Source organism: Acomys minous (assembly GCF_964271855.1).
Source record: "Acomys minous genome assembly, chromosome: 2".
NCBI lineage: Eukaryota > Metazoa > Chordata > Mammalia > Rodentia > Muridae > Acomys > Acomys minous.
The window spans coordinates 113,471,671-113,498,075 of NC_140484.1; the positions used below are offsets into that span (position 1 = coordinate 113,471,671).

The 26,405-nt window shown below is 39.6% G+C and overlaps 1 long non-coding RNA gene across 1 annotated transcript in view; it reads left to right on the forward strand.

Moving 5' to 3' along the window:
- Positions 1-21,801, forward strand: part of LOC311585215 — a 38,669-nt gene extending 16,868 nt beyond the window's left edge. The window contains exons 3-5 of the long non-coding RNA XR_014775142.1: positions 9,168-9,348; positions 15,986-16,276; positions 20,887-21,801. This is a non-coding gene — a long non-coding RNA (uncharacterized lncRNA). The remainder of the gene's footprint in view (positions 1-9,167; positions 9,349-15,985; positions 16,277-20,886) is intronic.
- The last annotated feature ends 4,604 nt before the right edge of the window (positions 21,802-26,405 follow it).

Consider the following 26,405-nt stretch of genomic DNA (forward strand, 5'->3'; position numbering starts at 1 on the left):
TGGATGTAAGATGGAACTCAGAGTTATTTTAATTTGCATTTCTCTGATGACTCAGGACATTGAGCAAACAGAGAGGAGTACATTCCATTGGGACTCTAGGTGAGAGAAGCATGGGAGAATGTGGAAATAGAAGGATTCAGAGGATCCTAGAAACCCACAAGAAGAACATTATGATGGGCAGATCTGGGCCCAGAGGTCCTTCTCAAACTATGGCACCAGCCAAGGACTATCCATGCAGTAAACTTCGAACCCCTACACAGATCTAGCCAATGGACAGGACATTCTCCACAGTTGAGTGGAGAGTGGGGTCTGACTTTCACACAAACTCTGGTGCCCCATATTTTGACCACGTCCCCTGGATGGGGAGGCCTGGTGGCACTCAGAGGAAGGATAGCAGGCTATCAAGAAGTGACTTAATATCCTATGAACATATACAAGGGGAGGAAGTCCCACTCAGTCACAGACATAGGGGAGGGGAGTAAGGGGAAAATGGGAGGGAAGGAGGGAGGAATGGGAGGATACAAGGGATGGGATAACAATTTAGATGTAATATGAATAAATTAATAAAATATATAAAAAATCAAAAAAGAAAGGAAGGAAGAAAGGAAAGAAAGAAAGAGTTCATGGTAAAGGAGTTAAAAAAAAAAAAACTAGACTCATGATGTAGACCCTGCTACAATTTTCTTTGACCTTTGGCCCATTATTGAGTCTTTGTAAATCTTAGTTTCTTGAACCATTCAGTAGAAATGCAGACACGTATGCTCAGAACTCCATTTTCCTCTTTTGAAGCATCAGTAGACTGCATTTCGAAGCCTCCTCTCAATTAGAGCACCAAACAATGGTTTCTTGCCTGTTAAGAGTAAATGTTCCAGGTATCTATTGCTGTGTAACAAACTATGCCCAAATTTAGCAAGTTAAAGCAGTAACAGTCATTCACTTTGCTCATGTAGCTGTAATTTGCGCAGGATTTTAAAGGGACAGCTTGTCTCTTTTCCATGTAGCATCTGCTGAGACAGCTTGACTGAGCCTAGATGATCCACTTCCAAGATCACTCATTCGCATAGCTGATAAGCTGGTGCTGCTTGTCAACTACAAGTTAGCAGGAGCTGTCAGTGGGAGTCTCTATTTTTCTCCTGTTCAACAATCTATGGGGTGATGGGCTTCCTAGCACCATGGTACATAAATAAGGGTCCAAGGGAAAAATGTTCTAAGAGGCAGAAAACAGAAGCTCCCAGTCTCTTAAAATCTGGGCCCAGAAACCAGGATAATGCTACTACTAGTGTTCTATGGGTCAAAGCAACTGTGTAGCTTGTCTGAGTATAAAGAGGAAAGGTAAAAAAGGGAAAAAAACAAAAACAAACAAAAAACATGCTTTTCAGTGTAAAGAGAGCCTTGACCACTTGGTTTACCCCAAACACATACTCAAAATGGAAAAAGGAAAAGATTAGCTTCTCCTCTATAAGCACTTAGGGCCAAATAAAAGCCATGTGCTGACATCATTGAAGTTACTGGACATGGGGCAGTGGGAACACATAATCCCTAAAAGACAGCAAATCCCTAAAATATAATCCCTAAAAGCAGCAAATATTGAACCCTGCAAAGAACAGGGTAACTTTGTGGAAGAACTTCTCAGTCTCTTCTTTTTGTTGGTACACAGTTAAAAATCTGCAAAAGCTTAAGAGCCTAAAAATTGTAGGGAAAATGCTGGAAAAGAAAGCTACCCAGAGAGAAATCTCCAGACAGAGACTGGAAGATCCTACTAAATATCCAGTTGAATATTCATCAAGGCACTCCTGTGAAAACAATGGCTTAGAAAAGAATGGAACACTTGAAAGAATTAGGAGAACTTGAGCCTCTAAAATACAGAAGACCAGAAACAGTGCTTGTTCCCAAGAGTAAGAGAGAAAACTCCTTGCTTCAAGGGCATCAGTATATTCAGAAATATCTTTTCTTAATGATGAGGTAAAATTACCCTGAACTAAGCTCAGCTTTGGTCTTACCCAGTAAGTCTTAAAAGAAGAATGTGAAAGGACAGAGGTGTTTTACCACATCCAGCAACCAATAGGGTATAGAATTCACCGGAAATAATCTAATATGGCAAAATGAAGGAAAATTCAGTGCATAATAAAGTATAATTCAAAATATAATCAACAGAAATTACAGAGATGTGGCAAGACATAGAGCTATCAGTCAAGGACTTTAGAACAAACACAATGACTATTTCTTGTGCTCAAGAAGCCGTAGGAAAGAGTGAACATGTTGAGCAGAAGAGACAAAGTATTACAATACTAAAATTGAACTTCTCCAGGGAAAAGTACAGTGTCTGAGATGAAGCTTCTACTGAATAGAAATTAATGGCAAACTAAATGGCCTCTCACAAGAAAACATTTAATGAAATTGAAGACATCACAATCAAAACTATTCAAAAGGAAGCACAGAAAAGAAAATCAAGGCTGAAAAATAAAAATAAACAGCATTGCTGAACTGTGGGACAACTTCAAAGAGCCAAATCTGGTGAAAACAATAAATGCACACATCCAAGAAGCTCAATGAACCCAAAACACAATAAACATAAAGAAAATCACTTTGAGGCACATCATAATCACGATGCTTAAGACCAACGATAAAAGAACATCTCAAAAGCATCTAGAGAAAATACACATTATGTACAGAAGCGCAAATGAGAACATGCTGTATACAACTTACAAAAATACACCAGGTGACCATTACACAGATTCTTTAAGGTCTGAAAAAAACTTTAAGGTCTGATAAGGACCCAGTGTGGTGTGGGAGGGAAGAGTGAATATGTGAATAAGTGTGTGTGTGTGAGTGAGTGGGGCAGGTATGGATGTAGGAATGAGTGTGAGGAGTGAGTCTCTGTGTATATGTTATGTATGTGTGAGTGTGTATGTGTGTGAGTCTGTGTATATGTTATGTATGTGTGAGTGTGTATGTGTGTGAGTCTGTGTATATGTTATGTATGTGTGAGTGTGTATGTGTGTGAGTCTGTGTATATGTTATGTATGTGTGAGTGTGTATGTGTGTGAGTCTGTGTATATGCTATGTATGTGTGAGTCTGTAGGTTTATGTGAGTGTGTGTTTGTGTATGTGTGTGTGTTTGTGTGTGTGTGTGTTACTTTCCTAGTGTTCCACTAAAGATTATCATAAACTAAGCAGTGGGAAAACATACATTTGTTCTAAAGTTTCAAGAACAGCTCTGTACCTTGTGCTTTCAAATTTTTGATGTCTTCAAGTGACCTGTATTATTCCTTGACATCTCCTCAGTTACCCCAAACTCCAAAATTAGGTAATCTGCCCCCTGTTTTTCTTGTGTTTTCCCTTCATTGTCCTTACAAAGTCGCAGACACTAGATTTAAGGCCTACCATAATCCAGCATTTCACATTTTAATATATCTGCAAGACCGTACTTCCAAAGAAAGTCACATTTACAGGCACAGAGTTTGGGAACTGGAATATTTGGGAAATAATGTTCCCATTTTTCTTTTCTTTTCTTTTTTTCCCCTGGATTCCCAATGGATGGGAAAGATTCTGTGATGCATTCCAAGGATTTTGAGGAAGGGGTTATATCTTTGAATAACTACATGGATGGCCATCTTTGAAACACATGACTGAGGTATGATATTCCTTCAAATAAGAATCATTAAGGCATCAACTACAGCTATTTTGGGATTCTGTTATGGAGACCAAGACCTGGTGTCTCCAAGACCTTGGAAATAAATATCTGGTACTGTGATTGGATGCTTGCTAAAAGGAAACAGAAGCAATACATCTGTGATATGACAAAAGATGAGCTATGCCTTGGGCAAGAATCCATTTTTGTGTCCATGACTTGGAAGAGGGCAGGCTGGTACACTTCGATTTTGATCTTGATAAGGGTAAAAATAAACAAAAATATAAATAAATAAATAAATAAACTTGCCTCTTTCATCCTGCCTAGCATGAGTCTGCTCATCTCAACACAAAAGTCTTATTCTTTTCCCCAAAAGTAGAATTTAGTTAGTTTACAAGTCATCCTAGACACAATAGAAAGATGACTCACACATGCACACACAAAATAAGCCTGACCCACTTAGCTGGAAAATTCCATCACAACATCCCATACACAACATTCTGACTCTGGTTGAGCCTGGGAGAAGATTTGATCTGCTGTTTCCAAGGAAAAATCAGTTTACACAATTATTTTTTGTTTCCCATACATCTTCTGAAACGACTCTACACCAAACAACCAATTGATCCAGAGCCATTTTTTTACTCCTATCCCAAACACAGAGACATTTTTCATTCCTATCTAAAACGAAAAATATTAAATCACATGTGAATTGCAGATATAAGCATTTAAAGACTTTTTTTGCTGCTGTGTTTGTGAATAATTTTTCATTTTGTGAAGGAGCCAAATATTTCAGTAGGTAAAATCAATAGTGGTCCAACTGCAGATGAAAATTCTACAGACTTAGTACCGTTTCCTGCATTACTGAATATCTTATGGGGGCAAACAGTAAAGTCCTGGTGTTAGACTAAACTCATGATTGCAACCCTTTCTTTTTAAAACAGTCATAGGAGAGGGGAATAAGAGGAAAATGGGAGGGAGGAAAGAATGGGAGGATACAAGGGATGGGATAACCATTGAGATGTAACAAGAATAAATTAATAAAAAAAGGAAAAAAAAACAAATCCATTTTAAATGTTCCATTTGTTCAACAAATATTTGTTAAGTATTTATAGCGTGCTACACATGACCTCAAGTCTTTAGAAAATAAAAATAAAATAAAATCAAGGGTCTACCCTGGAGGAAAAAGAGGCTAGTGAAATGATAAGTCAGTCATATTTTTAAATGCTTGTTTCATTTCAGGCATTTTGCAAAGTAATTTGTGTTCATTGGTTTGTTTCATCCTCATGGCGACTTAAGGAATGTTGCTGGTGTGCCCATTTTATGGAAGAGGAGGAAAAGAAACTGTATAGCCAGGATGGCTACTATTCATGCAGCCAGTTAGTTGTATAGCCAAATATCATCCCAGCCAACATGGCTTCAGGAACTTCTCTCCTGTTATGCGTAAAACAACTATGTGAGCACACAACCTCACTGATGTGAGAAGTAGCTTTCATTTAGGAAGCCTGACTCTCATCTCATTATTTTTTTCCCATGTCCCAACGGGGTTTCCAGCATGTAACTATTTTTAAAACTATTTGATGAAGTACTAAGGGTGAGTAATACAGAAGGCAATCTAGATAGCAGGACAGCCACTTCCTACCTACATCTTCCCAAGAAAATGATGGAAGTTCCACAGAGGAGGAGAAGATACTAAACAGGCCACGAAATGATGCATTAGGCATTTGTTTCGTAGGTCAACTGGAAGAAAGAGAGGAGTTCTGCAAAATGAAAGTAGCACATCCAAATGGGTAGAAACAAGTAAAGGATGGTCACTTGCAGGGGTTGTCATTTCCAATGATTAGACCTAGGAATGATTAAAAGATCATAGGTCAGCTTTTCTGATCAACCAATACTACTCAGATGTTTTCCTGAGGACCTAGAAGAAAAAAAAAAGGATTACTTTTCTTTTTCTTCATTCTTGTACCACAAGGTTGGGTGTTGGGATGCTGGCATAATTGCCTAGGTAGGATGCTCTTAAGCTAACCGTTTTGGTGTTTCCAAACATGTGCTCTTCTAGAACTGACAGTATGAACATCTGTGTCCCCAAGGTAATGTTGAGCCAGGAATTATCCATAAATAAGTGCTTTCTTCCAGTGGAACAAGTCATCCAAGCTTTGGCAACACCTGGTGTTGAATTTCATACTTCGGAAAGTCTGGAAAGAAGTGTTGGCGGAAGGACTTTGTGTATATCCACACTCTAAGATGATATCTGATCTCAGGATGTGCTGAAAGGAGCTGAGAGAAGAAGACAAGCAAGTGCCTGTTGGAAAGACCTCGATAAAAAGCAGCAGGCAAGAGAGGTTTGAGAGAATAGACAGAACGGAGCTGAGTCCCTATGGTCTGTCATCATGCCGGTGCCCAGAGTACAGCCAAGAGAATAGAAGACACCCATCCCAACACAGCCAATGCCTCGGTCTTTTCACAGAGTGTTTTCTCTTCTCCTGGCACTATGGCACACTGTGTTGGTGATTGTAGAATCAGTGTTTTCCTGGTGGTTTCTGTGTTCTGCTCAGGCTAGTCATGCTATCTATGTTCAGCTTTCTTCATGACTCCACCATTGGCTTTCCACAGCCTAACTTCTGGTGCTGAGTTGCTTCATTCAGTTCTCCAGTGGTATCCACCATCATGCAAACTCAAAGAAAAACAAAACCAAAACAGTAAAGAACACGCTAAAAGAGGCATGAAGCCCTGTGAGCATAAAAGGATATAAAAAGTATGTGTACATTTTTGTCCCTGTAATTCTTATAAAATGACATAGAGGAAAATATTATTCTAAGCTATGTAGGGTAAGGCACACCATAAATAGCAAGTCTATATTTGAGTTTTAAAAAACCTTCTCAAATATGAAATCTGAAAGATTTTTTCCAAAATAAATAACCAAGGAGCCACGGACATAGCTAATGTCTGGTGTCTTAGTTCAAGAATGACTCAAATAAAGCAAATGTCCATTATCCAAGAAAATTCCCAGCCTTTCGATTACAACGCAGTAATAGAATACTTCAATTTACTAGATTTAGGATATTCAGACTAAGTTATATGAACCATTATGAAACATTATAAAACTTTCCAAGGATTCCCACTCAACTTTCAAGTGATAGGTGGGAGGAAAGAAGGAACAGAGAAAAAGGAGAGGCAAGAGGCAAACAATACAGGATATGACAGATGCTTCCTGGTGGCCAACTTGCAGCTGGAATCAGGATACTTAAATCATCTGGTACATCAGTGCCTCCTAAAGTTTATTGTCAAAGGCCAAATAAGGAATAGTACTCTTGAAACAGTTCTTCCAATCCTATGTAGTCTTATTCCCAGATCAATGTCATATTTTCCTTTTTACATTGTTTCTTCTTTTTCATGCAGGTCTTTAGGCACTGTAGAAATGATCCTGACTTCTCTTAGTTTTTCTGTAGCCTTAGAAATCTCTCTGCTATGATTTCCATGACTGTACCTGGACCTTTCACAGAATCCATCATTACCAGACTTCAGGAAGACTATACATGGCTCTCTTGGAGAGCCAAAATCTTTTCATGTCACTACCAAAAAGATCATATTACAACATGTAGAGCTAGTTGATGGACTGTCACACACCCAGTGACCTCAGAAATCTATACTTCTCCATACACCCATAAAAGCCATGTGCCCTAGTCATGATATCATGAGTACAGTGTTGTTTCCTTTGCTCTGGTTCAGGGTCAGACATTCTCTTGAGGTAGGTGCCATGCGTTGCCTGTATCTCGTTCTACAGCCAGTCTTTTCTCTTTCTTTCAGGCCCCACTCACACTAAGGTTCCTGGTCAGCTGTCTCTATTCTTCTGATGAATATTAATGTATCATTCTGATGGATTCCGTTTATTTGTAGTTAAGAATAAATGCTACCAATGGAAAGAAAACTGAGAAGGATTGCACCATTTACTAAGTAGTTTGACAGTTGATATTGGTCCTGAAGTATATGAGGATTTAAATAAGTAAGGTCCCTGTGAAGAGGTAGGAGGATAAACTGAGGAGTTGGTGTGACTCAAAGGATTAATAACTTTCAGGTAATTGTGTAAAAGTATGGAAGACCAACCAAGTAGTTGTGAGTAAGCAAATAAGTAAAGGAAAAAAAAAACATGTGCAAGCCAGAGAAGAATTGTTCCAGATGCTTTGGGGGAAAATAAGGAACCCTGACTGCAAGGCGCAGAGGAATCTGTTAGTGAGTGAAGTCCCAAGTGAATGTGTGCTGTTGACCCAGGCATGGTCATGTCCCGGATCCCAGAGCCTTAGACCCATGGAGGAACTGCAGAGTCTTTCCCCTGGATTGGAGCTCAGGGGGAAAAAATGCAAATCCTCTCTTAAGGACCTGAGTATGAATACTGACAGTGTGTGAGAAAATGTTCACCATAGCTTTTCCCCTAGATGTTTTTGGCCTGAAAGCCATGCCCCTGCAGAGACTGTTTCTACCAAGTTTCGCTAAACTTATTTTCTTGATCCAGCTGAGTATCATAAGCCCTGCCTCGTCCTTTGTCTGTATATAATAACCAAGCCTACTTGTTGAGCTGTAAGCAATAAAACTGCCTCTCTGTTCAACTCCATATAATAAACATGCTGAGCTTCCTGGTACCGTGATTTCTCCAGCAGAAATCCCAAGCCATCTAATTCCAGATTTCTGTGTGTCCATTTGCCTGCCTTTTCTTTATTCTCTCACCACCCAAGTCAGCTCCATCCCTGGGGGCCACATATGGATGTGGCATTTGACTTCCGCAAATAGCATCCATTATTTATTCTCTGTGGCCCTTCTTCGAGGCCACATTCTCTGTTGAGCCTTTCCTGGAGCCCGCAGAAACATGGATATTCTCATAATCAACTTCTTTCTTATCTAGTGATGCTTCAACACATCTCAGTTTGTAAGCATTTTTATTATCTCTCATTTCTCATCACACTGTGAGAAACTTGATTGGATGATATCACATTTGGGTCTTCATGAAAACATTAATAATGTGGTGCTGATAATTCTTGTATATCACTTAGCATACAATTTGGATGGTTGCCTGATTTATTTTTCTAGAGTAGGGCACTGGAGAGGAAATGAAGAATAACAACTTTAAGGCAATGAACATTAGCCAGTCTTACCCAGATTAGGGGGTTATGCAGTGTCTTAATTTCTCTTCTCATTACTGTAATAAAATACATTGATAACAGCAACTTATGGAGAGTTTATTTTAGCTCATAGTTCCAGGTTACAGTCAAGATCATGAAGAACTCAAGAAAGCAAGATCTTGAAGCATCTAGTCACATCCACAACTGACGGCACAGAGTAAATGAATGTATGCATGCTTGTACTCCTCTCGTTTTCTCCATCATTACACGATTCAGGATGTCTTTCCTAAGGAACGGTGCCACCAACAGTAGGCGATTCTTCCCACCTCAATTAACATAACCAATATAATCTCTCACAGACATGCCCCCAGGTCAACTTAATCTTGTCAGTCCCTTACTGGGACTCTTTGCCCATGTCATTTCAGGTTGTGTCAAGTGAAGAGTAAAAACTATTTCACACACAGCTATCACACTAATAAAATCAATCTCTGCTTGTGCGACTGAGAGCTGATGATCAATTATGAGATGCCTAAAGGATCTTATGCTGAAGCTGGCTGAATGCTGTCTAATGTTGGCCTCTATGCTGCCTCTACATTTCTACTTGAGGTAAACACTCTCTGCTGAATATATAGACATTGATTCTAAAGAATAAAGATGTGCTTCTTTGAGATGTTTATTCTGTAAACAACGCAGTAATTGAATTTTCCTTACATACTAGGTACCACATAAAATGTAATAACACACAAGAAAGCATGGCCATTTGCCGGTGGATAGCTCATAGTCTAGAAAATACCCATTTATCAACTTGTTCCATCATTCATTCACTCGTACACTTATTCCACAAAAATTACCTGAGCCAATTATACTTCATGGCAGAAAGGAGGAAGGAATTTTCCCAGTCTCTTTCCTAACAGAGCCCACAGATTGCAAGTTAAATAGCAAAGCAATAAAGGGTCATTAATAGAGGTATAATGAGCTACAACATGATTTTCTTTTGAGCCAAAAGATAGAGTTGAAATTGTGTTTGGATGGTCTAATGGGATTTTACAAGGGGAAAGAAGTGGTCACTAAACAAAAGAGGAAAGAAAAGATAGAGCTGGCTGAGGAAAAGTTCAAAATAAGGCTGGAAAGCAAAAACCACCAAGGTCAAAGGTCAATGTGAAGCAAAAGATGAAAGCATCATACTGGAGTTTAGTGGCTACGCTAAAGCCTTTCACAAGCCCATTAGACCAGTGGAAGACATTAAAGATCAGCACCAAGGTCAAGATAAGATCATGGGTATTTTACATAGATGACTGTTTTGAGAGGCTTACTGAATTACTTCAAAATCACTATTTGCAGAAAATCCATGTGGATTGTAGCCCATGTCACACATCATCATCTGCCATTCCATGCCTGTTCCATCCATGGAGACGCTCTCTTCCTGGAACTGCATCATCACTTTCCAACATGCCTGCCCATAAGTATTGGCACAGTTTCCATAAGCCAGTGTCCTATTGTCATCAGGGCCCCAGTGATAGGGTCTAAGGAGTTGAAGCTTTACAGAGTCTCACAGGGGTTAGGGAGAGGCGTCTTCACATAGACAAAGCCTCACTGTCCTGTTGCTGTGTAGAAGGATTGTAGCACACATGTAGATTAATACTCTTCTAACCTGAGGCTTATACGCAGAGTCTCCTGAGAATAGCAACTTTATGAGACTGAGCAAGTCTGTGCTCGTTTCCCAGTCATCTGGAGGGACGGCGATGATTTCTGTTTTATCCAGACTGGGCATGGATGCTCTGTTAGCTACCACTGGTCATGGCTCCTGTCCCAACACCCTCCTGGTAGCCTCAGACTGGCTTCATTTTCCCTCTCCAAGGAGGCAGCCCACATCTCATAGCTGCTTATTCAACAAACCAAGTTTTGATCTTAGACCTAAAGCTCTGAGTTCTTGAATATAAATGAATTTTGCTTAATTCACAAGGGCCATGCAAGGAATATGAATTAGAGAGTTTTCCTGGTGCTCCATAATGACCCTGTGCTTCACTCCAACACAAGATAATTCTGGACAAATCTCTCAGAGGCCGAGAATTCAGTTTTTTAATACTTTCAAAAAGAGTTAAAACCCAATTGAGGCTTTCATCTACTATAAATTCTCTCTGTGTCTGTCTCTGTTTGTCTCTGTCTCTGTCTCTCTGCCTCTATCTGTCTCTGTCTCTGTCTCTCTGTCTCTATCTCTGTCTCTCTGTCTCTGTTCTCTCTCTCTCTCTCTCTCTCTCTCTCTCTCTCTCTCTCTCTCTCTCTCTCTCTCTCTCTCTCTCTCTGCCATAGGGGAGAAAGGGAATCTGGGTCTACTAGTGCACACTAGTAGAATTTCAAATTCCTTTACTTTACTGTAGCTTAATGAATATTTTTAAAATACCATTCTACTACTTAGGAAAACTTAAAATTTAGGTGGCTTAGGGTAAATACGTTTATTCCAAGTTTTCTTAGTTTGGTCATGGAAACCACCCATCTAGTATAAGTTCAGTGTGTTGTAACAGAGTGAAAATGGAGAGCCTTATGTTCAATATGCATTAAGACTTTTTAAATGTCAACAACATAGCCAATAACAAGGACTTTATTTATGTATTTATATATTTGTTTATTGTAATTTATTCATCTTACATCCCGATTGTTATCCCTTGGCTTGTATCTTCTTGTTCCCACACTCTCTCCTTCTTCAACCCTAATCCCTTCCCCTAGACCTCTGACAGAGGGGCCCTCCTCCTCCACTGTCTGACCACAGCCTATCAGGTCTCATCTGGATAGGCTGCTTCCTCTTTCTCTATGTGGCCACCAGGCCTCCCTGTCAAGGGGATCTGATCAAATTGCAGGCACCAGAGTTCATGTCAGAAGCAGTCCCTACTCCCCCAACAAGCTGGGAGAATGAGCTGCCCATTGGCTATATCTGAACAGGAGGTCTAGGTTCTCTGTATGCATTATCCTTGGTTGGTACATCATTTTGTGCAGGCCTCCCTAGGTCCACACCCACTGGCCTAGATAGTCTCCCTGTAGGGCTCCTGAACCCTCTGGGTCCTTCCATCCCCCACTCTTCCATACAACTCTCAGCACTCAGCTCAGTGTCCAACAGCAACTTCCAGCATCTGTCCTAATCCCTCACTGGGTAGAGTCTCTCAGAGGACATCTATGTTAGGCTAATATCCACTTATAAGCAAGTATATATCATGAATCTTTTTCTGGGTCTGAGCTATCTCCCTCAGGATGATTGTTTCTAGTTCTATCCATGTGCATACAAATTTCAGGATTCCCTTGTTTTTAATAGCTGAGTAGTATTCTATTATGTAATGTACCATGGTCTCTTTACCCATTCTTCAAGTGAGGGACATCTAGGTTGTTTCCAGATTCTAGCTATTACAAATAAAGCTGTTATGAACATAGTTGAGCAAATGTCCTTGCTGTATGGTGGAGCACCTTTTGGTATATGGCCAAGAATGTTATAGCTAGGTCTTATAGTAGCATTGCTCCCAATTTTCTGAGAAAGTGCCAGATTGATTTCCAAAGTAGCACAGACCTTTTGTAAATGCCTAGAACATAGACCATGGAGCAGGACTCTCATGTTCTCAGGAAGGAAAAGTTTCTACCTTATTCTGGTATCTTCTAAGAAGGCTTCAGCTTCCCAGACCCAAAACTATGGTCTAAGCTAACATCTAAGAGAACATTCTCCTTATTGCCATTTCCAAGGGCCCTCCAGGTATATCAAGACCAAGCTGGTTTTGCCTACATGTATGTCTGAGCATCATATATGTTCAGTGTCCACAGAGAGCAGAAGAGGGTGTTGGATTCTCTGGATTTTGAGACTGTTGTTAGCCACCATGGAAGCACTAGGAACCAAACTCAGGGCCTAACAAGAGCAATAAGTGCTTTTAACCACTAGTCCACTACAGGCTGGAATAAGCTGTTTTGGATGCATGGTGACCCAGTAAGACCTGGCTTTGTATTCCATAGTGTAAATGTACCACAGTTTCTTTATCCATTCTTCTACTGAGGGAAACTTAGGCTGTTTCCATGTTCTGGCTATTATGAATAAGGCTGCTATAAACATGGTTGAGCAAATTTTCTTGTTGTGTGCTGGAGCATCTTCTGGGTATATTCCAAGGAGTGGAATAGCTGGGTCTTGAGGAAGCCCTATTCCCAGTTTTCTGAGAAAGCACCAGATAGATTTCCAAAGTGGCTGTACTAGTTTGCATTCTCACCAGCAATGAAGGAGTGTTCCTCTCTCCCCACATCCTCTCTAGCATGTACAGGGGGAGGAAATCCCCCTCAGTAACAGTCATAGGGGAGGGGAATAAGGGGAAAATGGGAGGGAGGGAAGAAAGGGAGGATACAAGGGATGGGATAACCATTGAGATGTAACAAGAATAAATTAATCAAAAATTAAAAATTAAAAAAAGACCTGGCTTTGGTCATGTAGCCAAACTGGAGGGTCTGATCAGATGAGTAGACTCTGAGGGTGTCATTCATGTAGCTTTCACAGTTTTTCTTTAAGCACACGAATCATTGCTCCCCACAACCAGGTGAGTTAGGATACACAGACTCTCCAGTCTTCCCTCTGCAAAACTTTCTTTATGTTCTGCCAAAATAGACCTTCAGTCTTTGCCCCAGGCTCAGTTCACAGGAGGAAAGAAGAGAACCCCATCACATAGGTCTTTCCAGTGTCAGTTGGAAAGCTTCTGGCTCTTTCTATTTCCTTTCCATATCTTTTCAAATATTATTTTGTCTTTTAATGTTGTCCTTGAACTCACTATGCAACTAAGAATGACTTTGAGCTTCTGATCCTCTTCTATCTACCTCCCAAGTGTGATTACAGGCTTATGACACTCTACCCAGCTCAGATAGTGATGGACATCAAACCCAGGACTGCGTAAACTCTAGGCAAGCACTATCAACTGAGATACATTTCTAGCCTTCAAATTATTTTTAAAGAGTTATGATAAGGAATGCTAGAGATTCTATGCCATGTGGGTGAATAGGACTGTGGCTTGAATAGTTCATACTTTCCTAACTGAGTTCTCTGATCTTTTTTGTAGCCCCTATTTCATGAGTTAGTAAGTTTATTCACATAGCATTTATGTTTTGAAGATAAATCCATGAGGAGGCTGGGAAGATGGCTCAGTGGTTAGGATCACTAGCTGCTCTTCCAGAGGTCCAGGGATCAATGCTGAGCACCCACCTGGTGACTCACAACTATCCCTAACACCAGTCCCAAGGAACTCAGTGCCCTAGTTGGGCTTCCTTGAGCACAAGACGTAGACATATGTGCAAACAAAACACCCATACACGCTGAATAAATAAATACCCCCAAGAAGACAGACTGACAAAAAAAATCTTATCCATTTATGGCTACTAGATGCTAAGAACTGATGGTTAACACCAGAATCCTACTGGAGTTAAGACTCTTCCCTCGGAAGACTTACATTCTTAAAATCTCAAAGAGCATCGGTGACCAGGAGACCAAGTATAGTACCCTGTTTATTTTTATAAGCACATTTTTAGTGAAGCATAACTGCACTTTCCATTTTCATGTCATTACGGCTGTTTCCACCACAGAGCTGAGACCTGTAACTGAGACCCCATTGTCAACAAGACCTACATTACTTAGTAGAGAGATGCATAAGAGGGACAGGAGAGACTCATTATTGAAAATCCATAAAAGGCCAAAATAAAGCTACTATATGTCCCAGGAATATTATTCTGCCATATGCCCAAGGATTAGACATCCTACTTCAGCCATATTCACAGATTTTCTATTCACAATAGCTAGGATAAGGAAACAAACTAAATGTCCTTCAACAGATTAATGGACAATGACAATGTGTACATATACACAATTAAGTACTTTCCAGCTGTAAGGGAAAATGAAATTTGTAGGCAAATGAATGGAGCTAGAAAAGGTTAGGTAGAGTGAGGTGACCAATACCCTGAAAGAGAGACATCACAAGGTCTCTCTCATCTGCAGACCCTAGCTCCAAGTTTTCGGATGTAAGTGTAGCTATCGTCCTTTGTTAAAGAAGCTTGTTTTTTTTATGGCAAATGGAAATCATTACAGAAAAATAGTAAATTACACAATGCAAAAATCAACATATTTTAGGAAGCCCAACCCCAATGGAAACATCCGCATCACAGATTCTGCACATGTGTGGCTCAGGGAACATCATGGAAAAGGGGACAGAAAGACTGTAAGAACAAGAGTACTGGGGAATCGGCAGTGAGGCTGCATGAAGACCTAAGCAGTGCCACTATCAACAGACATGCTAAGGTGGAAGCAGGGGAAAATCTCACTTAGTACCACCTATAGATAAAAAAATTCACAGGCACCTAATGGCTGCTGAGAGTGAAAGAATTAGCCTCTCCTGTGGATGAGGCCTGTAACTGATTACCAAACTCAAAGTACAGCTATATGCACACAAACAACAAATCTGAATTAGTGGATTGTATTTACATATTTGTGCACTCCCCCTCCGTGTGTGTGTGTGTGTGTGTGTGTGTGTGTGTGTGTGTGTGTGTGTGTAAAACAATAATAATCAAAGAAAATCAGCTATCGATTTAGAGGGGGCATAAGAGGTGTCGGAGGGAAGGAAGAAAAGAGAAGAGTGCTGTGACTACATTTCAACTCAAAATGTGACGGAGACTGATTTACATTCAGAATTGTAGACACACCAAGATAGGAAAGATGTTCGCTTCAAGGCTGCAAAATACAAATAGCCAAAACATTAAGAAGGTAACATTTATATAATTCCTGATTGTATCATGGTTCTTCTTGCTGTAGCTGGTTTATGGTATATATGTGTAATAATATAAATGTATATGTAAAAAATAAAAATGTTTAATAAAAAAAAAAAACAAAAATGTATCTACAAGTAAATAAAGTGCTTTTCACCACCTTCTCCCAAATGCATCCTGTAATGATTAGCACCAGTTTGGAGAACTGACAGATAGGGTATTGCTGTCATGGTGAGAGCCACAACAGCTAGGCAGGTCAGTGACATGTGCCTCAGAGGTGACATGAGAGCCACCCCTGGGAAGCGAGAGAGAAAAGGCCCAGGAATCTCTGGGGAAACCAAAAATGCAACTGTCTCTTGGAACAGAACTAGCTTATTCCCCTTAGAAATTCTGCTTAGCCATGTCCAGTTGAAATGGAGGCAGCCAAGGAGTAAGAGGAAATATACATCAAAATTGACTAATGTATTTTCCCTTTTTCTAGCTTTGATAATGGTAAGCTCCAGAGGATAAAAAGAACCTCAAAAACTCTTTCTGATTTTTGAACTCTTGTGTCCCTTCCATAAGTTTCTATTTATGGAAAATTCTTTTCTTCCTACCCGTGGATAAACTACAAAAGAGAGAACTATGCCATAGAGGCACTTGGTAAAAGCCTCCAGCATCATGCCCATGATAAGCTGACCCATGAAAGGAGGGCACATCACCCCAGCTCCCTACTCCTCATCAGCACGGATTTAAACATGCAACTTTTCAGCCTTCTTGTAATGTAAAGAAGGTAAGTTTGGCTGTCACGCAAACGCTTTCTTGACTGACATGTGGCCTGCCTCTCTGGGTTGCAATTTCCTACTGTAGAAAATGAAGTTAATAATACCATTCTTTCAGGATCATCACAAAAATAAATGGCATAATGCATGTGGAATTGTCTGGTGGGGGCTGCTTCCCGGATGCTAACTGAATGTGATTCCCCCGCCTGCCTCTCAGCCTCTTCCAGTCCTCATTCACCACTGGCACAGTGGAGCTAGTGTTGATTGGTGACCTGACTGCTCCTCCTGATCCTTTATCAGCCTGTGTAATGTCCCAGGAAGCCAAGTTGCCTTTCCTGGCTGGAAAGGGAGTGCTGACATGAGTGATTGGCTGGGGAGGCTCACACCTCAGGCTGAAGGCCTGGGGTAGGCAATGGATCAGCCTTTGAGAACAAACATTTCATTTCTGCCTCAAGGGCTTTTCTGAGCCTGCCCAGCCTATTTTGAAACCATGTTTCCATCATTGGCCAAATTAGTGGCATTAGGGAAAAATAGTCTCTTGGCTGAAACTGATGAGCTAGTCAGATTACTTGAGCCTGGGCAGGGCCTGCACCAGTAACAGCAGCATTATTTAGAAGCTCATTAGAATACAGAACTAAAGCTGAGAAGATTGCTCACTCAGTAGAGAGCTTGCTCAGAAACATGAGGACCAGAGTTTGATCCCCAGAATCAGTATTTAAAGCCTGGACATGGTGGTACAGGCTTTATAATCTCACTGGTGGAGACAAGAAGAGCTTGGAGCTTTTAGGCCAGCCATCCTGGCCTCCAAGCCAAAGAGAGACCCTTTCTTAGGCACACACACACACACACACACACACACACACACACACACACACACACACACACACCACAAAAGTAGATGACTGTTGAAGAATAACATCTTCACAATCATGCATGCACAATCATGCACTTATATGTATAAGTACACACACACACAGGAGAGAGAGAGAGAAAGAAAGATATTCAGATTTTCTAGTCAATTACAGATCAGTAGAATGATAACATTAATTTCAACAAAATGCTCCTGTGACCTTATGCACACTACAACTTGGAGACAAACCAGAGAATCTTTTTCTTTTTTTAAGCCAGGATATAGCCTTGGCTGTACTGAACTCACTTTGTAGACCAAGCTGGCCTCACACAGGTCTGCCTTCCTCTGCCTCCTGAGTGCTTAGATTACAGATGCACATCACCACCATGCCTAGCTCAAACCAGAGATACTTAATCCAGTTCTGCGTTGAAGATATGGATGTTATCCAACATTGAATGGCTAATTGTGTTGCTTAGAAGCCTTCACATGCCTGGTCTTATGTTCTACATCCTAATGCCTCTAACTGAACAAGTAGAGAGCCTGTGTTCTCTCATATGATAACTTATAAATTAGTCATAACAGACAGGATAGGAATTCACACTTTCAACCTATTATATCTAATGCAACCAACATTTCATTTTTAAAAGTTTTGCAGTATTTACTCAAGTGTATAATCAGAATAGAGGAGTCAGCAGAATTTCTCTAAATACATTTTAATGACTAAGTGTTTCTTCTTCAACTGTTCTATTAAACTAACGTTTTCCTTTCTTCTAATACTCACCTACATTTGCTGGTTTGTTAGATACAATGTAGTTTTTAAGCTCCAAATAAGATCAAATTTCTATGATTTCCCTAAAGACCTTTGTTTCCCATCTCTGGACCTCTTCCTTGGATCTGGTAAATCTCTCTAACAGGAGTGGTTGAGGCCCTGAGACTGATCTTTAGATGTACCTATGACTATAGTCTAAATGAAGATGTTATTGACATCACTTCTTGGCTACTACTCAAGCAATACATGGTGTCTCACATGTCTTCCTCTGAGCAGAAAATGTGAAAGTCGTGTATTATCGTAGTGCTACAAAATAAGGTGAAACCCAGCAGTAGCCTGGCTTCCCTACTCACCATATTGAGCACACTGTAAGAGAGATTAAAAGTATTGTGCAAAGCCATTAAGATGAGGGTAGAGGGTGTCTAGGAAACACTGTTGGTGTCATCTCACCTAACAAGATATACAGAACACATATGAGCCAACCTGGGATCCTGTCAAAACATTAAAGACTGTTGTTTAGGGAGTTATCTAGAAGCTAAGGACCTCTGCATCACTTAATACTTACAGGCCATGTTCATGGTCCATGAGCAACAATTTGAATAGAAAAAATGGCCCACATGCTCCACTGCTCTATTCTATTTGCACATATGAGTCTTCCCCTGAAATAAGACCCAAAGCTATCTTTGGAAAGGTATGGTTTTCATGCCACAAACATACTCAAAACAGTTGTGGAAGTTAGTGACAGCCACAGTGTGCCATTCTTTGCAATGTCACTTCTACATAATAGCAGTGAGAAAATGGCATGGGAAGGGGTCAGTGACTATTACAGGACGTTAGGAATAACCCAAGGAATGCAACAGTATGGTTAGCATTTATGAAAAAAATTAAAATCCCATTAAGAGTAGTGAGCATTGTGGCCATTTAGCTTGTCTTGATCACATTGCCCTCTCGTCCACAATGTTTCAACCTTGAAAAATAACTGAGTTCACAGTTGAAACCACTATCCTGGCAACACATGGGGAAAGTGAAATAAAGAGTGCAAAAGATGTGACTCTCAGACAGCCTTACTCTCAGAACTGTCAAGTGATAAACTGCACCAAAATAATGGATAAATTAATACACTTTTATATGAATGAAAACAGAGATGTTGTAGATAATAGTTACAGAGTCCTTTCACACTGCAATAAAAAAAAAACACTACAGAGTAACTTGAATCCATATGAATACATAAAGATATTGGTAATGTTAAGTACATTAGGAAATACAAAAGGCATTATGCTAAGCCTTTATGTGTAACCATTTCCTCCTATCTAAAGGTCACCTTAAAAAGCAAAAACATACTTTGGCTGAAAAATTATCAAATTTGGTTATATTTCCACTTAACAAGAATTAATCTTGAAAAGAAATTGAGAAAATAATTCTAATTTGTTGTAAGATGGAAATAAATAAGAATAATTAAGGAAACAAAATATGTCCACACTGGTAACTTAAGGAAAGTCATTGAAAACTTGAAAATCTACATAATTGAGAATAACTTCCCATGTTCATAGATTAGAAGGATTAATATTGCTGGCATACCATTGCATCAAAAAAAGATCAACAAATCAATTCAGTCTATCAAAGTCCCCTATTTTTTTTTTGAGAAACCAAACTGCTGATTCTAGAAAATAAAAATAGATTTCCAGAATAAGCAAAATAAAATTGGAAAGTAAAATCAGACTTGAAAGGCATATATCACATTTCTTAAACATGGTACACAGTTGCAGCCTTGATTATTAGCTATTAGAGAAACGTAAATCAAAATCACAATAAGACCTAGATAAAGTAGTGTACTAGCTATATCACACTTAGAAGGAGTATACTGCCTTGATATCCACTAAGATGGCTATAATTTAAGAGGCAAGCAACAATAAGTGTGGTGAGAGTGTTAAGACTCTGGGACCCACACACACATTCATATTGCCAGAGAGAGCATGAATGCTGCAGCCCTTGTGCACATCGGCTCATCAGCTGCCACCCAGACTGATCTCAAGTTACCAGATTCTTCCAGCTCTACTTGTAGGTACATATGCAAGAGAATTAAAATCATGCTCCTGCACAGGATCTTGGACACGGGTCTTCATAGGAACATCACTGTTATGAAAGTAGAGGCAGCCCAGTGTCTATCATACAGTGTACAGATAAGCAAATAAAGAACACTAATAGAAATATCATTCATCCGTGCTACAGGAGGAGTGAGCCTTGAAAATACACCAGTTGAAAGAAAACAAACACAACTGGTCCCATATTCAACAACTTGATTTGTGTGGGCTGTCTGGTGTAGGCAAACCCGTGGGAAAAGGTTACAGGTCCGGGAGGAGGGCATTCTGAGTGGCTGGTGATGTGTACAGAGTTTCTTAATGAGGTTATCAAAGCATTCTGCATTTACAGTGGTGCAGTTGGACAATCTTGGGAACATATGAAAAACCACCCTGAGAAAAGGAGAAGTTTATGCTATGCAAATTATATTTCCATCAAATAAAAAAAAAAGAGCCAACCAGAAATTCTTAGGTTGAAAGGTACAATAACAACAAACACAAAATGAAAAAAGGAAAAAAAAAAACAAGTAAAGAAATAAAACAAAGTAGGGGAGTCAGGCAGACATACAGAGATAGTTGGCTTGGAGCACCAGCTGTGCTACCCTTCCAGAGTGCCAAACAAGCGCCCCTTCTTTAGACTCCTTCCTCTTCAAAGCATGTTTTATTTTTTACTCTCATTTGTTCTGGGAAAATATAGCTTCTTTTTTTTTTTTCTTTTTTTTTTCCTCCTTTATTAATTTATTCTTGTTACATCTCAATGGTTATCCCATCCCTTGTATCCTTCCATTCTTCCCTCCCTCCCAATTTCCCCTTATTCCCCCCCCCCATGACTGTTCCTGAGGGGGATTACCTCCCCCTCTATATGCTCATAGGGTATCAAGTCTCTTCTTGGGAACCTGCTGTCCTTCCTCTGATTGCCACCAGGTCTCCCCGTCCAGGGGACTTCTCAGCAGAGACCATCAAAGCCAGAAGGGCCTGGACAGAGATCCTGCAAAACCTAAGAGACCACAGATGCCAGGCCAGACTACTTTACCCAGCAAAACTATCAATAAACATTGATGGAGAAAACAAAATATTCCATGACAAAACTAAATTCAAACAGTACCTATCCACAAATCCAGCTTTACACAAGGAAAATATAGCTTCTTAAGCTCAAATCTGACTTCAATATGAAACATCCCAACTTCTCCTTCATTTCCTGTGTATTATAGTATAAGTATAAACCTCCATGGTAATATTTGTGTGTGTGTATGAGTCTATGTATGGATGTGTGGGTATATACTTATATGTGTATGTGTATGTATATTCATATTTTACATATTAAGATACGATTTGCATAAAGCAAACTAACATGAAGTGTAGAGTTCCATGCATTATTATTTTAAATCTGTATATGCTCACATAACTATACTCAGATAAATATTTGACTAGATGTCCAGAAGTCTGTCTCAAGCCTGTTCCAGTTAGATAATCAATGATAACCCCCCCCCCTTAAGACTTGATCAGGTTTACCTGCTCTTGAACAAATGGTATCATGTTCTAGATTAATATATATCATGTTATATGATATATATTCTCTCATGCTGCCTATATTCTCCATTCAACATTATACTTGTGAGATTCATTTACATCCTTGTGTATTGACAATTTACTACTTCTAATTGCAATATAGTTAGTTCTCTACTGTATGGATAAACACATAGTGGATGCATTCATTCAGATGGTAACGTTTATAGAGAGTTCTTCTCATTTGGAAGTTATTATGAATAACATTTCTAGGATTATTTCTATAGACTCATTTTAGAAGATTTAAGCCCTCAGTTTTTGGTGGATTTAAAGTCTGGGCTGTAATTGTTAGGTTAAAGTACATACACACGTTTTGTTTTCATAGATGATAATAAAAATTTTTTCCAAGCAACTTGTCCTGCTCTGAAACCTCAGAAAAAGGCCTGAGAGCAAAGAACTGTTGTGGTTCTCTCTCTAGAAGCCTATCTCACTCTGCTAACTACACGCTTGGCACCTGAGGCAGTGTGCCACCTCACACTCTGCGGGATGCTGACATGGTGGCAGGACGAAATGATGCCAGTGGTGTCCTGTTCCAGGACTCAGGAAACACTTTCTATAAAACTCAGCTAGTAAATATTTTAGCCTGCAGGGTTTTGCTCACCAATCTCTGTTGTAATGGTTGAACTTAATGCTATAACTTTACAACAGCCATAAACAATACAAAAACAATGGAGCATCACCACATCTCAATAAAACTTTATTTACAAAACTACATAGCAACTCACATTTTTCCTATAGTACAAGGTTTAGTAACCCCTGTAATCCTCAGGTCTCCCTCATCCTTCTCTGCATCTTGACTCACTTTATTAGGGTCATATTGGCTTATAGGACAATCCAGTTCTAGGAAGTGCTCATTTTCCATTTCTCTGCCTGGAATGCATTTTCATCAAGTTTTCCTCTTGATGTAACCCTCATAGTTTCTTCTCTGTAATCAAAGGTGACCTGTGAAGTAATGAATTTCCATTTTCTTTTCCTGTTTTGTTTTCTCTATAGCATTTATTAGCATATAACATACTGTGTGTTTTGCTATTCTGTATCTTGTCTATCCCCCATCACATACGTACTAATACACACACACGTGTCCATGTAGAAAGATTATAATTAATTTTCTAATGATGGATCCCTAATACATGCAACAGTATTCAACACCTCCATACCTGATATACATTTATTAAATACATGATGGCACGGATATTGTCTGACCCACAAATTGACATAAGGAAGCTTGTAGTTAGAGTGTTAACCATTATGTTATGGGTGCCATGGGTCCCTCTGCCTTCCCCCTCAACTACTGTAAGTCACAAGGCCTGACATCTTCACAACTGAGTCTCAGAAACTGAGAAATGCTCCTTGTTGCCCACGGGATTTGCTGGATCCAGGGGAGTAAGAAGACGACTCACCCACCACAATTAAATATGGAATTTTCCAGGTTATTATGCAACAACACTATATTTATATCCAAATGAAATGGCCATGTAACTCATCAGGCAGGAGCTAAATAATTACATCTTTATGCTATAATTATCCAGACCACCAAATTACAGAAATTAAGGGTGGAAAACAACAATGATGATAATGAAAACTTGTTTTCAATTTGAGGTCTTCTTTTCACATGGGTCAAACAGTTTAAAAGTGTTTTTCAACATTTGCTTTCCCAGAAGAAAAGAAGCTGGGGGCAGGGAAGAGTTTAACCTCCCTTCGTAGAACTGGAAGCTGAGTAACAGTTCCCTTCAGATCATAGTTGCCATTGCTTGAGCAAAGACAGGACTAAAACTGGAATCAATTATTCTCCCCACCTCAGCACTCCTCCAAGGGAAAATCGGTTGTCTTAGCCATCAACGGCTTCTGGGAGATTAGGTTCTAGGCTTTGAAACCCACTCCACAGTGTCCACTCAATTACTCTTTTGTGGAAGAAGCAATCCACTGAGAAAACCCTTAGTTTACTCATCTGGTCCTTTCATCAGTCCCGAGAGCTTCCAGCATCAAACATCGCCTCTGGAGAAAAGGGCCATGTCGTGACAGCCCCTTCTGTACTCATAACTATCCACATAGTCCACAAGAGAGCTTAGCTGCCTCTCCACATGGAAGAGCTGGAGACGTGTCCCCAGACCAGACGACGAGAATAACACGCATTGGACAGCTAGAGTGCACAGCCTCCGTGCCAAAGCCGTCTCCATCGATGTGTGCTTAGCTCTGCTCAGATAGTATTGTTCTCTTTGTTAGTGTGAAACAGGGAACTTAAAGAAATTCAGAACATTTGCTCAATATCCCACAGCTGTTTAGTAGCAGCCTGGAGAACTCAATTGTAGCCCCTCTACATTAAAAACCACTATTAACATGCATTCTTGGCTAGGAGCAGAAATGATTCCCAAGAAAACCAGTCTGAGAAAAAGATAGACATAATTCAAATTCCACATAATACCAAGACAAATTCTTAATTGTGTTAATTTAATCATTATAATGACCTTTATATGTGAGGTGGCTAATCTTAAATGTGAACTTGACTAGACTTAGGATCACCACAGAAACGTGCGTCTGGACATTTCTGTCAGTGTGTTTTCCAGGAGGCCTAACGGAGGGTAGAAGGTCCACTCTCAGTGTGGGTGGTACTACCCTTGAGGCCAGGATGCTGGACTGAATTAAAAGAAAGAAATAACATGAAGCCTTGTGTCCCTAGCGCACGCAAAATATAACGAGCCACCCAGCCTTCTTGCTACCATGGCCCCAGTATGATGAACTAAGCCCCTTGAACTGTGAGCCAAAATAAACCTTTCCTCCCTTAAGTTTTATTTAATCAGGCATTCAGTCACAAGCAATGTACCTTATGCAATGCATTGCTCTTTTTTTTCCAAGATATATATTATTTTATTAATTTGTTCTTGTTACATCTCAATGGTTATCCCATCCCTTGTCTCCTCCCATTCTTCCCTCCCTCCCATTGCAATGCATTGCTCTTAAAATTTGTGTGTGTGTGTGTGTGTGTGTGTGTGTGTGTGTGTGTGTGTGTGTGATACAATTAGCACATCCTTTTAAAATGTACAGATGAACACTTTGTAGAATGTGTTCTACATGGAGCTATGCACCATGGCATACTCTATCAGCCAAAAGCAACATGCGGCCCATTACCATTCAGTTACCACTTTTCCAAACCCTTGCACCTACGCAGTCACCAATCACTTTTGCTATACAAGATTTACCTAACCTTGCTAATTCATTTCAGTGCAGTTCCACGATACATGGCCTTTCCTTTCACTTAACCTAATGCTTCCTCTGATCATCTACTCTTTAGCATCTATCAGAACTTCATTAATTTTTATTGCCAAATAGTTTTCTACTGTATAGATATGCAGCATTAAATCTACCTGCTTGTCAGTAAATGGGCACTGGAGTTGTTACTCCTTTGCGCCATTATGAATAGGGCTACTATAAACATTGATAGAGTTCATCTTTTTGACGAAACACCCAGAAAAGGAGGCTGCAGCACCCCCTGCACATTCCCATTACCACTTACTTCACAGACTCAGCAACCTTTGCTATGAGCAAGGGTCTCATTGTGGCTTTTGATTTGCATTTTTAACGGCAATGGATGCTAAGTGTCTTTTGACGAGCTTACTGCTCATTTGTTTATTTTCAGAACAACCTCCCATTTTTAACTAACATGTGTGCTCTTAAAAATACATATTTTTTTTCGTGTGGGTCCCTAATCACATCTTAACTCATTTCCATTGCTGTGATAAGATATTCTGAGAAAAACAACTTAAGGAAGGATTTATTTAGTTTAGAGGTCCCAGGAGATACAGTCCCTGCTCAGGGGAGGGAGTGATGAGGTCATGGAGGCCGGCATGGGAAGCTGCCTGGACACACGACATTTGAAACCAGAGATCAGAAAATGAAGAGAAAGTGGAGGCAGGCTACAAAGGCTCAAGGCTCACCTCCAGTGCCCCACCGCCTCTAGACAGGCTCCATCTGCTAAAGGGTCCATAGCTTTCCCAAACAGCATCACTAGCAAGCAACAAAATGCTCCAACGCATGTTCTTATGGAGGATATTTCAGATAATAAGATCTATAATATCCTATCTTGTCCTAAAAAAAATGAGCTGCCTTTCACTTTCAGTAAAGCCATTTAACAAGTTTCTCTGTCTTTCTTTTTGTTACTTGTACTTTTACCATTATATCTAAACCACTGAATTACCCCATAACTAACATTTCCTGTAAGAAATGTTACAGTACAGTTTTAGCTGCTATGTTAATTTTTATCTGTTTGTAGTTAATTTTTATGTATCTTCTGAGGCCCAAGTTCATTGATTTCATATGGATGTTGAGTTGTCTCGATGCCTTTTGTTGAATTACAGCTGCTAACCCACTGAAAGGCAATGGCCGTAGATTCATGAGAACATTTCTAAGCTATAAATTCTATTCCATTGATTTCTGTAACTACCTTTATGCCATCATGAGATCTTTAATATTATCACAAGTTCTAAAATCAGGAAAGGTTAAGGTCTCCTATGTTTTTCTTTTGTTGTTGTCCATTTTAATATTCTGTTATTTTGGGCCCCATGCCATTCAAAATGGATTTTCAAACTTTACGATACACTTGTTAATATGAAAAAAACCCTGTAGTTATTATTTTCTAAGTATTATGTTGAAGTTTAGATCAATTTTAAGAATAGAATACCTAACAGTATTAAATCATCCCATCCATTAACATTAGATGTTTTCTATTTGTTTACATCCTTAATTTATTTTATAATGTTTTATATAGTCATTGCCTAAGTTTTCAATTAATTCTTTTAAATTTATCCTTGAGTATTTTAGCCCAGTATAGTGCCATTGTAAACTGAATTTTTTTTCCTTAATTCCATTTTGAGATTGTTAAC